The sequence below is a fragment of the Abramis brama genome (genome assembly GCF_963993115.1).
Source record: "Abramis brama genome assembly, chromosome: 1".
Classification (NCBI taxonomy): Eukaryota; Metazoa; Chordata; class Actinopteri; order Cypriniformes; family Leuciscidae; genus Abramis; species Abramis brama.
Genome location: NC_139963.1, coordinates 30,867,489 through 30,881,119, shown reverse-complemented (window position 1 = coordinate 30,881,119; position 13,631 = coordinate 30,867,489). Strand labels below are relative to the sequence as shown.

Genomic DNA, 13,631 nt, shown 5'->3' with positions numbered 1-13,631 from the left:
AAAAAGACACTTTGATCACTGTTGTGTTTTGTTGTCTACTTTAGTAATGTGTGATCTCAGATCATAAAAGATCATGTGAGTCCTGTGAGGCTGTTACTTTGTATAGTTAGCGAGACTTGATAAACCTCTTCAAATAATCCTGGACTCTCCAGACAATCAATTCAGTTCTGTATGATCCTTTAAAATGGGATGAGTATGTTTGATCCGAGGGGTCGATGTCCTAGGGCAAGACTTAACAGGTGGCTGAGCAAGTGGCTGTTCTGACGGACGTGTCCTATGATGTGATCTATGATTGCTCTATTCTCCTTTACTCTAGTGTGGCCTCAGACACTCCGCAGACCTTGAAAAGGGAGGCCATTTGGTGGATTATCATGACAATGGAGCAGACCTTCCTAATGGGGACGAGAATGGAGCCCAGATGAGCTATGAGAGTAATTCTCTTATCTGGGCTGTTTCTGTGTGCTGCTCACGGTTGTGATCATTATGGCCTGTAGTCTGGTCTTGATGTCTTGGAAGCTTTATTGAATAAAGCACAAGGAAGTTCTTTACTTGATTGTGTGCTGTAAGGACATCCTCATGGTTAAGACAAAGTAATGGTTATTTACTGTTCAGTCATGCTGGAGCTAATAGATTCAGTGAAGGAAAAAACTGTGATGTTGATCAATGAAGCGAAGGCTGAACTACACTAGATTTCAGTCCACAATTTAAAGACAACAGCTGCTTTAAAGGAGTGTTCCTGGTTTACTACCAGTTAAGCTCTGTTGACAACATCTGTGGCTTGCTGTCGTTTACCACAAAAAAATAGACTCGTCCCTTAGTTTGTAGAAACATGCTGTACACTTACAATGGAAATTGATGGGGAAATATATTCCATTTAAAACAGTGCAGCTCATTTTTAAAGCGCTTTGATAGATACTTTTTCTTTATATTGGTTTCTTTATTTTATTTGTCTCCATTTATACAATTATTTGATAGCTGTATGCATAAAGCGAATCTTAAAGCGGTCGCTGGCAGGAGTTGGAAAACTTGGTTAAAATTTTGCATAGACAATGTTATTAACGCATATACCCACGGTTTCACAGACAAGGTTTAAGATAGATTATGAATGTTTGAGCTGTTTTAACTGAAAGCAACTTGCACATATATTAAAATATGTCAGTGCCATTGTTTTGTCTCAAGATGCACACCAGTAATGTTTTTTTGTTGTTTTTTAAGGCACGTTTATAAAAGCTACTTAAATGTCCTAACTGAACTAAGGCCTAATCCTAGCTTAATCTAAGCTCTGTCTGTGAAACCGCACCATAATGTTTATGGCTATGCTTTCAAAACTCTTTGCATTTTAACATTTATGCGGGTGCAATGCCTTGCCTCATATTTCCATTGTGTTTATTTAAACAACAGCATATTAAAGATTTTTAACTGAGTTTTGCTTTTACTGAACCATTAAAATTGTATTAGTACTGCAAATCTTTTTATATTCAAATACCGCCTCCTAGTTTGGAAATGAATCTAGATGAAGAATGCAGTCTGAACAAGCGTAGTTACTTAAATTCAGGAAGACTGGCCATTATAGACTTGCCATACGTTTCCAAACATAGTAAAAAAATATATTGACTCAAAGACACCGAGTTCCTCTGCGAGTGGTGTTGAGGTTGGAAAGGATCCTCACGTGAGGTTTGCTGATACCAGAGACACAGGATATCCTGTAGAGCAGGGTCTGGAATAGGAAGTGTTGCCACGCCACTGGCACCAGTGTAGGAAGCGGCTATGAGGAGACGCCTGGGATCTTGGCAAACATTTTAGAGGTGTTAAGTGCGCCAATGGCTTCTGTTTTAACAGGGACTTCCCCTTTTTGGGGACAGTGAGTCGCCTTTCCTCTGGATGATCCTTTCCTCACATTTCATATTATTGAGTACATGTGCGTATGAGTGATTTGTTTCCCTCGTAAATCTATTTCACCCAAAGTCTTGTTTTATCCAGCACATTTATTGAGAGGTTGATTTTTATCAGTAATTCATGTTCATTATTAGCATGATTACAAGACTGTGATTTTTGTATGTGTAGTATTTGGCTAATTTTCTTGAACTAGACTAAGAAATCGGCCATAACTCCACTGTATCTTTTTTTTCTTCTTCTTCGGCTCTACAGTTAGGCTAGTCCACCATTAATTGAAAGACCCTGCTTAAAATTCCTCAATTCACAATTTGTTTGACACACTATGCTTGCGACCTTGAGTAAGACTTTTATTGCCATCTGCTCCTTAGTCATCCTGGCCCCGTGCTTTGACCTTCTCTCTTATGCTTGATCAGTCGGGACATGTGCTCTTGCAGTTAGGGATATACTGATATTATAATTCTGGGCCCGTATTCATAAAGAATCTTAATGCAAAGAGTAGCTCCTAGTGACAAAATTCTAAGAAAATTATTAGAAATGTGGGCGTTTACTCTTAAAATTGAAGAAAAAATCCTAGTAAAGAAAAAAGTATTTCAGAAAGCATCTTAACCCTTAAAAGAGGTCTTAAGGTAAACATTGTTAGGAGCACGGACGAGGACTTTTAAGAGGCTTAAGAGTTTCTTTAGCAGAGGAGAAAATGACAGAAAGACGAAGAAGGAGAAGAAATGTGTTGCAGACAATGGATGACAGTGAGTTAATAAGAAGCTATATATTAGATCGTGCAGGGATCATGTTTGTGACAGATCTTTTTAGAGACGCTAATATCTCCAACACAGCGCAGAAATGCCATAGCGCCAGAAATGAAAGTAATCACTACATTACAATATTTGGGAACTGGGAAAATTCCATGTTTGATACATTAAAACCAACATTCAAACCACCACCACTTAAATAGACATGCCAGCAATCAGTGTAACTGGAAAGAGTGGAACAATTTTTATCATTCTAAGCCAATCAAATACCTTATAGGAAATTAACAGCATGGTAAATAAAAAAAAGGATGTGTATACACATATATAATGTGTGTGTGTGTGTGAGAACGGTCAAATAGGAAAAATTACGCATGTAATTTCAAAGTGGAGGCTTAGAATAGAAATATAAATCTTTTTTCCTTCTTGGTCAACCAACCAATCACAGTCTTCAAAAGATTGTGTCATACATAGCAACGGGGTCAACCCCGCCTCCTCACTAGGATAAAAGTTTTTGTCTTTTCCTTACTCAGAGTTGCTCTCAGATCGGTCTCGAATTGCTCTTAAGCTAAGACTTCTACGTAAAAGTTTTTAAGCTAAATTAAGAGTTTTCTGAGAGGATTCTTAGAATCTTTATGAATACGGGCCCTGGCTTATAATTATTTTGATTTGATTTTGAAACGCTTTGATTTATTAAAAATGACTAATAAACACACGACTGCCTTATTCTGTGTAAGAAGCCACACATCTCACAGAAGGATGCTCAACTGTCGTTATGAAGTGAGTTTGGAGTAAATGCATGTTATTAAATGTTGTCTTTTGTTGGACAAGAAGTTCATAAATGCTTCTCATGTTTGGAAAGATGTTTGACGTGTGTTGCTTTTTCAAATGCACGTTATAAGTGACTCAAACTCACAGTGCTTTCAGGTGGAGCAGCGTTTACAGAGCCGTACATCAATGACAAGCTGCGCATAAAAAATAATCGCAGCCTTTGCGATTTCATAATCGGTTTAAGAGTGATTTCATGTAAATTGCGATTAATTGTGCAGCCCTAAAAACAGACTCAAAAGGAGAATAACTTGCATTTTGAACCTGGTCCGTATGGATCACGTTTCAACTACAATCCCTACTTGACACACATCGTGATATCTATGCTAAAACTATATATTGTGAAGCTCTACTTTTTAATGCTATTTGAGCATAAGAAACAACTTTTGAGATAGATTATGCAGGTTTTGTTGCCTAAGTGAAGTATGTTATTTGATATGTGAGTTTGGTCTTGCATGCTTGAAATAGCCTCCAGGAGGCATTGCAAATATGGCCACAGAGTGAACTGACTTTTCTTGAAAGGGACCAAACTTACATAACAGTTTGTGCTGGATTACGTCCACAAAGTATAGACTTTGAATGATCGCAAGGGCTTAGGGTGGCATTTGGACAGGAGCCGTGTCTGTGTCTGTGTCTGTGTCTGTTCATAATTTCCCAAGTTACTCTGGGACACATGAGACATAAACGAGAACACATAAAACTGTTGGTAAATTGCTAGGTACAATTTAAAGTTAAAACCAAAGACTCAAATTAAACTAGTGCTTAGCAGTATATTCTCAGATGATTAAAATGACAATCTTTACTTGGTGTCAAGGCACATTGGTCCTCTAAAACTGATGTTTTCTGTCATGAGCAAAGTGAATTCCAGTATCGTTACAGTACATGGGCTCCCTCCTTTTCAGAAAGCGCTCTAACCACAGCATGGAAAATCCTTCACTCTTCCCTGTAGTTTGGAGGGCCCTAATTTGGGTGCTTATCTTGGCACTAGTCTAATGAAATAAGCCCAGCTTGGAGTGTGTGGTCCGCAAAAGCACCTGTGTGTGTGTTCGGGTGTTTGTGTGTGTTTGCGTGTTTAGTACGTAAGGGATTGAAGATGTTGATGTCATTGCTTTGTTGTGTTTTGAGCATGCACATTGTCTCCGCTCGTCTGTATTGTTGGCTGGGTTTAGCGTGTTTGTGAGTGTATAGCTGAATGATTTAGGAGGGTGTGTTAGAAAGAGGGAGTGAGTGAGTGCGGGGTGGAGGAGAGTGGAGTACGTGTGGTCTGGATTGGCTTGTGAGTCTCAGTCTAGTAAAATAAACACTCTAGTCCTCTAGCCCAAGAGATTATGCTACATTTTTGATAGCCATGCACAAAAAACCCAGCTGGAAGAGCTGCATCATTTCCTCAACCTCATTCTGGCATGGTATTATATGTGTATGTCAGTGTGAGTGTGTATTTATATACTCTTTCTGTATTGTTGAGAACAGAATCTCTTAGAGCTGCTTGCTGATGATGAACCAAGCTGTTGTTCAATGTGTCAATAAGTTATACAGAATGCGAACTCCTTTTTATTATCACTGAAGCTGTCAGTCACCTCAGTTCAACACTGATTTCTGTACTCTCTTTAAACTCAAAGTATTTACATCTCATACCTTGTTGGTTGTAGTGACAGCATTTGTGTGAGCTTGCGTGTTGAGTGTCTGCTGGTCATAAACCCCGGAATTGAGGTAGCATTTTTAAACTTCTGGTTCCATCGTCCCAAAGTTAATGGGATATTTTAATGGGTCATTGGCTAAACTCCTAAAATAAGATCTGTGGTTAACACAAGCTCACAATGTTTTAATGTTTTATTCTGTAACATAAAATGTGACATCAGTAATACCCCACTCGTGATTTTAAGCTTTTACTTTCGAAAAAAGGATGGTTGCTAATAAGTGATTAAGGGTGTGTTCACACTTTGCACGTTTGGTTCGATTAAAACGAACCCTGGTGTGTTTGCTCTGTTAGTGCGGTTCATTTGAATAAGTGTGAACACTACCATACGAATCCTGGTGCGCACAAAACAAGCGGACCGAGACCCCTGAAAAGATGGGTGCGAACTCTGGTGCGGTTCGAATGAAACATGAATGCTACACGGACCAAAGACATGTAAATGAACCAAAAGCAGGTCATGATGTCACGAGGTGACCATAAAAAGGACAGAATGCTCAAGCATACCTGTTTTTTCTTGTCATAGTCGTAATTTTACATATCACAGTTCGATACAGGTATCAGAACCGCGTTTCCTCGCAGCAGATCTTCGTTTCTGTGTGTGATGGAGGAATTCTTGCCGCTGTTTTGACTTTACACATTTTATAAGCTCTGCATGAGTTCTCAGCTGGTCAAAATACCATCATATGCAGGCTACACACATACCACGAGGGCATTTAGCCCAGCACACAGCACTTTTTTGGATGTTCGGTAAGTTCCATCTCGAAATATACGTCATAAAAGCCGACCAATCAGGTTGTAAACGTATCCCTATGCCTTTAGGTATGTTATCTTTAGGTTCGGTGTTAAAATGCTAATGCGAACACTAAGCAGACCAGGACTTTTTTTGGTCCGGATCAAACGAACCAAGCGAGTGTGAACACACCCTAAATGGGACTACAAAAGCCATCAGGGTCATTAAACATCATCACGCTGAACAGAAAAACGAATCTACTCACTAGTCCACTTTTACAGAGGATTTATTATGTCGTGGTATTATAAACACCTCTGACTGGCCATTACATTCACATGCTACTTGAATGTGTGTGATTGAATACAATACTCAATCTTGCAACTATACAGTTTGCAACTATACAGGGAGTAGATCTAAATAGAACTACTGTAATCAGCACTGTTCATGTTTAGCTAATCGCGGCAGCTTTAACCTAATCGCAATTTTTTTTCTCTGTTAATTGTGCAGCCCAAGAATCTCTTTTTTGTTTTGCTGCACAGTGGTCTTCCCCTTGTTTTTATTCAATAAAAAGCTAAGAGAGTGTTGATTTACCAGTAAGTCTTGTTTATGTGTTTTATGTATTGGGTTTGACGAACAAATGGCTCATTTTCTGCGGATTTTGTGCTGTTGTAAGCCCATCAATTGTTCCCCAGTAATTCAGTCTGACACGTCTGCTCCGCGCCTGCCAAATACCTGTATTCCCTGCCCTTCTTCTCCATGTTTTTAATGTGCGATTGAAGGCAGATGTGACTCAACATACGGCGCTGACAGTACCTCTGTGTTTCTACAGCTGATAGATCGGTGAATCTGCCAGTGCTGAATGTCTCACAGTGAAATTTACTTCCCAACATTCCCGTTCCGACCTGCAGCTGTACACGTTGTACCTGTGGACCTCTCATGATCCTCTTGCCAGATCCTGTTGTTAGAAGTCAGCCAGGGTTATTTGAGAAAAGAAATGTGTTTCTGCACAGGCTCCTGTTGGGATGATCAAAGGGATCTTCCTCTTCTTTGCAGCCAATGTTAATCACGTTTAAAACTCTTTTTCATGATCACCGCAGTGTTAGCACAGCCATACAATGACCTTTGTTCATGGTTTATTGGGTTAGGGTCCATCTAAAGCTGTCTTCTATTCAGTGGTTCAGATTGTGCAAGAACACACAGGATTCAAAATCCCAGTGGAAACACTTCGTCTCAGGGTTGTGTGTGTGTGTGTCCCAGTGGAAACACTTCGTCTCAGGGTTGTGTGTGTGTGTGTGTGTGTCTGTGTGTGTTTTTGTTTTTGTACCCTGTGGAAATGTCTGTTATGAATAATAGTATTTTCATTTGGACACAAGTAATAAGCATAAAGATGAAACAAATTTCAGAAATTAAAATGCAGGGAAAGTAAAATAAACCCAAAAGGGCATATAGAAAGTATTTTCTTGAGTAAAATACCAAATCAGACTGCCATATCAGCAAAAAGATTTTAAAGCAGAAACTTTGAGAAATCAAGTCTGCTAGATGAACCTCTGTTAGCCACATAGAGAGGCCCTAGACAAAACTACACTACCTTTAAAGAGACAAATCACCCAAAAAATGAACAATCTTTCATAATTTCCTTGCCTTCATGATGTTCCAAATTCGTATTCTGGTTCTCTATCGTTGGAACACAACAGGAGAATTTTTAAGAATCTCTATTTTTCATACAACAAGAGTGACCTTCAGCTGTCAAGCACAATAAAAAGCACCATAAAAGTAGTCTATATGACTCATGTGCTGTATTCCACGTCCGTATGATTACTTTGTAAGAACAAAATGAAATTTAAGTCATTATTTACTCTCAAATCAAATCATTCATGCACATCATTATGCGGCTCTCAAAACAAATATGCCGTTTACGATGCAGGTTATACATTAACACCGTCAAACATAATTCATTCTCGTGTGTTTTGTTACCAAGCGTCATGGTGCGAAATGTGCACCATATTTAATTTGAGAGCTGCATAATGATTTGCATGAATGATTTGATTTGTGAGTGAAAAATGGTTTTCAGTCTGTTCATCACAAAAAAAGATTATATAGCTTCAGAGGACTTTGCAATACAGTGCACAAGATATATGGACTATTTTAACGTTGCTTTTATAGTGGGTATTTTTTTGTCCTTTGAGCAGCTTGACAGTCATTGGTCACTATGAAATCTCCTTTTGCATTCAGGTTTGAATGATGAGGTTCAGGGTGAATTTTCATTTTTGAGTTAGCTGTTCCTTTTAAGTGGTGTGACGTTTAAAAAACTCAGTAGGCCAGGGTAGTTATATTTTAAAAGATTTAGCAGCAGTATTACTCCTGGTAAAGATTCCAAAAAAACAACAACATTCACTATCAAGGATGTTGTGTTGAAGCTGTTGTTTTCGTCTCTAAACTACTTCGAAGACTTCTTAACTACCCTCCACGCTAGAGAATGCAGGAACCTGTATTCTTCACATTTTTATGTAACATCTGTTAGTTAACCAGAGCCATTGCACTGGTGTTCCTGTCATCTCAAATGTCTTTAGGGCTTTCTTTGAAAGACGTTCTTATAAAGACCTGAACTGAGTACTCACAGACAAATGAACAATGCTCCTGTCAACACCACCCGCAGACAGAGGCTGATCTATAATCTGGGAAATCTGGTTCCCTGAGCAGGGCAAAAGTTTCCAGTTTTTAATCCCGCTTTAATCCTCACCTTCGCACAATGATAGCGCAAGTCTGAGAGAAGGATTGATGTTACTAGGGGGACAGAAAGGAGGGGAAAGACTGACGAAGGCCTCTCTATTTATGCTCATGGGCCCGGAGGGGGGAAAGTTTCAATTTTTCATGGCACAGCTCACTGCCCCACTTTCCAGAGTTTTTGAAAAAAAATACAGCTTTGGCTAAAACGATGAGATTAGTAACGCCTCGCTCTTCAATGCTCAGGTTTTCTACACACTAACGGAGCTCCTAAAATGAAACACAATCTGGCTGTGATTAGCTTTTGCAAAGGAAAGGTTTCTGAGCTCTGATGTGTCATAGATCCTAGAAACGGCCAATAGCACTATTCAGAAAGGATTAGATTTCCAAACAACGTTTGAGGTGGGGATCTCATGTACTGATTCAGTATGGCATTGGGAAAATGAGAATTAGTATTTTTTTACTAAGATTGGAGTGTCTATTCCCTGGATGTGGGCGTTCTGGATAGTCATGTGATCTAGATGCATTTGCCATGAAATAAACCAGACATATACATGATACAATTTGATATAGGGGAGAAATTAATGAATACCTGACACTGCTACTACTGCTACTGAGCAGTTTGTATGTTTCCATGCCTGTATTTACACAAAATAGAAATGCAAGTTGTTGCCTCTTGGGAAAACTGTGACTTTTATTTAGTCAAAAGACGTTCTATACATTTTGAAAAAATGGATTTGCATCTTAATGTTTCCATCTAGAATTCATTTTATGTGCCACCCCAAACTTTGCAGAAAAACACAAAGAAAACACGGTTCATCTCCTTATGAATTTATTTTTCTTTTTACGTCACACAGGATGACAGCAGAACGTAGGTCCCTGTGCTACAAACTTGTTTTACCCATAAAGTTGATAAAAGGTCAAAGTGCACAATGAAGAAGCACAAAGTAGCTCTAACTAGAATTTTTGAAAAAGTTAATTTACAGGTAACTTTTGCAGAGGTTGTTTGAGGAAAACAGACTTGCTCAGTTTGGACTGGATTTGCGTTTCACAAAAACTAGTCCTCTCCAAATAGAGCTGATCAGTCAAACATATAGCCTATTTTGTTTACATAAATAGATGTAAACAAAATGTGTAATTGTTACACTGAATGTAAATAAAAGCCTAAATTCAATAGTCTCTTCAGAAAATTTTGACTAAACCGCTTGATTCATATAGGTTAGTTTTACGGTCTCTTTATGAACCTTTTGAAGCATCAAAATGATAGTTGCATAGACTATGAACGAAGGCACAGAAATCGCTCAGATTTCATTTGTGTGCCGAAGATAAACGATAGTCTTATGGGTTTGGAACGACAGTAAATTATGACAGTATTTTCATTTTTGGGTGAACTAACCCTTTAAGTAAATCTCAAGTAAGTCTCAAATTCACCTGCAGCACCAGGTTGTTTACAATCTTTTCTAAGATGTGGTTTCCTCACCTTTCAGAGACACACAAAACAGAAAGTACAGCAGTGGATCTCAGAAATGCAGTCTAGTATTCAAGCGTACACACAGTACCACGCTTCCTCGGAGCTCAGTCTCCAGAGGCTATTTCTGGGCAGAGAATCGATCTGCATGTAGTGGAGTCTGGGTAGCTGGTCGATAGCATCCTATTAAAGAGATGTACCTGCTCAGGCTGGAGTGCCACTATGTGCGGTCACTGGCTTGAGCCGCACATCTTCTGGTATGTAGAAAAGTCTGTGTGTGTGTGTGTGTCTTTTGTGATTTGTGCTTAGTAGGAATTCAATACAGCTACTTACACCATTGACAATTTATTATAGACCATTGAGGCACTTTACTGATTTGTAGGGACAGACTTTCATACAATTAAACAAAATTACTGAATTGAGAGTATATCTTGGTTGTAGTTTGTTCTGTTTGGAGCATACACACACTGTTTGTCCTGTGTAAATTTGACCGTCCTGTGTAAATTTGACCGTCATGTAATCCTAGCACTCTGAAGGTGGATTGTTTAAGTTTGAGGTGTGGCTTGAGTAAAGGGATGCTTCTGATGGAACGCAAAAGGTGTGTTGACCTGAGGTGCTTGCATCACCCTAACTGAGGACAATGTTGAAGGATGTTCAACATTGGACCCCTCTGACTTTCATTTTATGGACAGTCACAGAAACATTCTTCAAAATATCAAGAATTTCATGCAGGTTTGGACATAAGGATGAAAAAATTATGACAGAATTTTCATTTTTAGGTGAACTATCCCTTTAAAGCTTTGCTCAGAATATTGATTTTATACTATACGTTGGACAGACTCAGTGATCCATGCACACTAACGTTACACCTTCTTTTGATCTTTCAAGCGCTTTATTACCCTGATGTTGTAAGATCTTTAGACCACTAACTGCTGCATGCTGTCCCACAGACAATAAAAGGATAAGCGCTCATCTATCGAATAACCAGCTTTCAACGATCATCCAAAAATGAGGGCACCCATACACAAAAGAAATGTATTTGAAATATATTTTCAGAATATATTTTTGGAATATATACAAATATTTGAAATTGGCCCAATAAATATATTTTAGTTAAATATATGTAAATATATTTTGAAATTTAAAAAGTCAACATTTTCACAAACAAACAACACATTTTCAATGTATTTTTTTAGATAGACCACTTGGCATGGGAGAGCAGTGCTCTACTTCACCCACCCACATTTTTCCTACTGGTCGGGGATCGAACCGGCAACCCTTCGGTTACAAGCCCGAAGCCCGAAGCCCTAACCAGTAGGCCATGGCTGCCCCTTTGCTGACTTTATTGGCCTAAAATGACAATTTTATGTAGGAAATAACACACAGAATGCAGAGTTTTTTTCCCCTATTTTTACAGAATTGAATACAGTTATTTAATAGTGTGTGTATGCAGTGTTAGACACTGAGTTCTATCTATTGTTTAAGTGTACTTCACTGTTGGAGTGTCACTGTTATACTTGCATCATAAATATTGTGCATATTTTCAATATTTAAATGACTTCAGGAAAGATGTCAATAAAACAACAATAAATCTAATAATTGCACTTAGTGTTAGGTACGTGCCACCTAATATGGCCTAATAGTCCTAGGAAAGCAACTATCTGTCATTTTACATTGCAGTCATTTAAATGTAAGTACAGTATTTATTATAGCTGTGTGTCATAATACAGTAGTGAAATATGGTAGCCTACTGTTGTGTATTGGGGAAAAGGTAGAGGAATTACTATGATCAAAATACATTTTCGACCCTTCTTTAGCAAGCTAAACATTTTATGACCATATATTTTGTCATATATTTTACATTACATGTTATAAATGTAAATATGTTTCACACTTAACATCATATATTTTTGTTATATTTCAGAATATATTTCAAAATGATAAATATAAGTGGACAACGTCAATGTATTTGGAATATTATGCCACATATATTTTTGACACTTTAAAATATATTTACATATATTTCTTTTGTGTATGGGCGGTTTGGTATTCAGAGCATCTGCAACACGCTTCCTGATTTCAAATTAGATATATACATTCACGCTTTATTTCTATATAATAATTTCCCTCATTATTGTGCTACGAAACATGCAGCTTGACTTTTTTACACTTACAGAGACTTTTCCGATACCCTGACATGCTCTCTCATTATGTAGGACTGTATTGTATTGGTCAGCACCACTCCCTCCCCTCTTTACCGAAACACCTCGCCTGACCCGTTCCTTTAAAAACAACTATTCAATCTTACGCCTCATTTCCAAATCCGCCTCCCTTCCTAATACATCTTACCGCTGATGGCTGGAGTAAGGGTTCAGACAAAAGCCTGACACAGGCCTATCCTGCATCAGCCTCTGAACCCACGGGGGAAACATGTCACTGCGGCACACACTTCAGCAAGTACGTCCATGTCTCAGGCTCAGGGGACTCAAGGACAGTTTGATTTTTATCACTCGATTCCCATCAATCCTCAGCTCCCAAGGACGGAGTGTTCTGAGTGCAGGGGCTTTCCTCCAGGGATCGCCTGTTCCCGTGATTCATCCCCTCTCTCCTCTCATCTCGGCTAAAGCCAGCACCATGTCGTGTTTAGTCACCCGCTTCGTCCCTGTTGGCCCGGCTGCTGTTACTCACGGCTTATTTTAGGCTACAGTTATGGCTACCACGGGAGGTGTGGCATGGCCTTTCGCCACAGATGACATAGGTGATGCTCCCTGTCTTCAGACCTGTCTGCCGGTTGGGAATGTGTGTATCTGGATTGTCTTTCTCACCCTCTGTCTGTTTAGTTGGTAGATTTTGTTAAAAAAAATAAAAAAAAAAAAATATATATATATATATATATATATATATATATATATATTATATATTATATATTGTAATTTTGTAGTACTTTGTACAACTGCAAGGCAATCATTCGTTGGCAAAAAACAGTGTGGCTCTGTAGCGCTTTCAAATTATTTGTTTGAGCATTCCGACCAGCCCACATAGCAACACTGACTCAACCAATTGTTTGAATTTAGGGCGGGGCTATCTGTCTGACTTGACCAATGACAGACAGCAACATTGTTCAGGAAACCTGTTTGAAAAGATTTGCTATTTTTGCAGTTCTTGTCAATGATGCTAGTGATGGAGTTAAACAGATTTTAAGGGTGAAGGTAGCTATATCTTTTTTCAATGACAAAATGCTTTTTTTGTCCCAGTTTGTCTATAGACTTCTTCAAGCCATTCAGTGTAAAAATTGAGGCTCTTTTGCAATTTCAAAATTTCTATTTGTTTGAGCTGGCCGACTTGTCAGCTTCAGGCTCAACCAATGGCGTGAGTTTAGGGTGAGACTGCTTGACTGTTGCTGGGTGGAAAAACATGCACACTTGCTGATTGCCTACGTATTTCTGCTAGAATATCAGTGTTATGTGAGCTTCCGGTATAATATTCTCCCATAGCAAACTCTAGTAGTAAACGGTAGTAGCAAGCAAAGTCTTTTTGTCATTC

At 38.7% G+C, this 13,631-nt stretch overlaps 1 protein-coding gene across 3 annotated transcripts in view; it reads left to right on the top strand.

Annotated features, from left to right (window-relative positions):
• Positions 1-13,631, top strand: part of rarab (retinoic acid receptor, alpha b) — a 129,720-nt gene that overhangs the window by 20,262 nt on the left and 95,827 nt on the right. The window contains exon 1 of one of the 3 annotated variants that reach the window (XM_084135664.1): positions 10,164-10,345. The exons of the other annotated variants lie outside the window; for them this stretch is intronic. The gene's annotated coding sequence lies outside the window, so the exon portion shown is untranslated. Of the gene's footprint in view, positions 1-10,163; positions 10,346-13,631 lie in introns of those variants that run through there. 3 annotated transcript variants of the gene reach the window in all.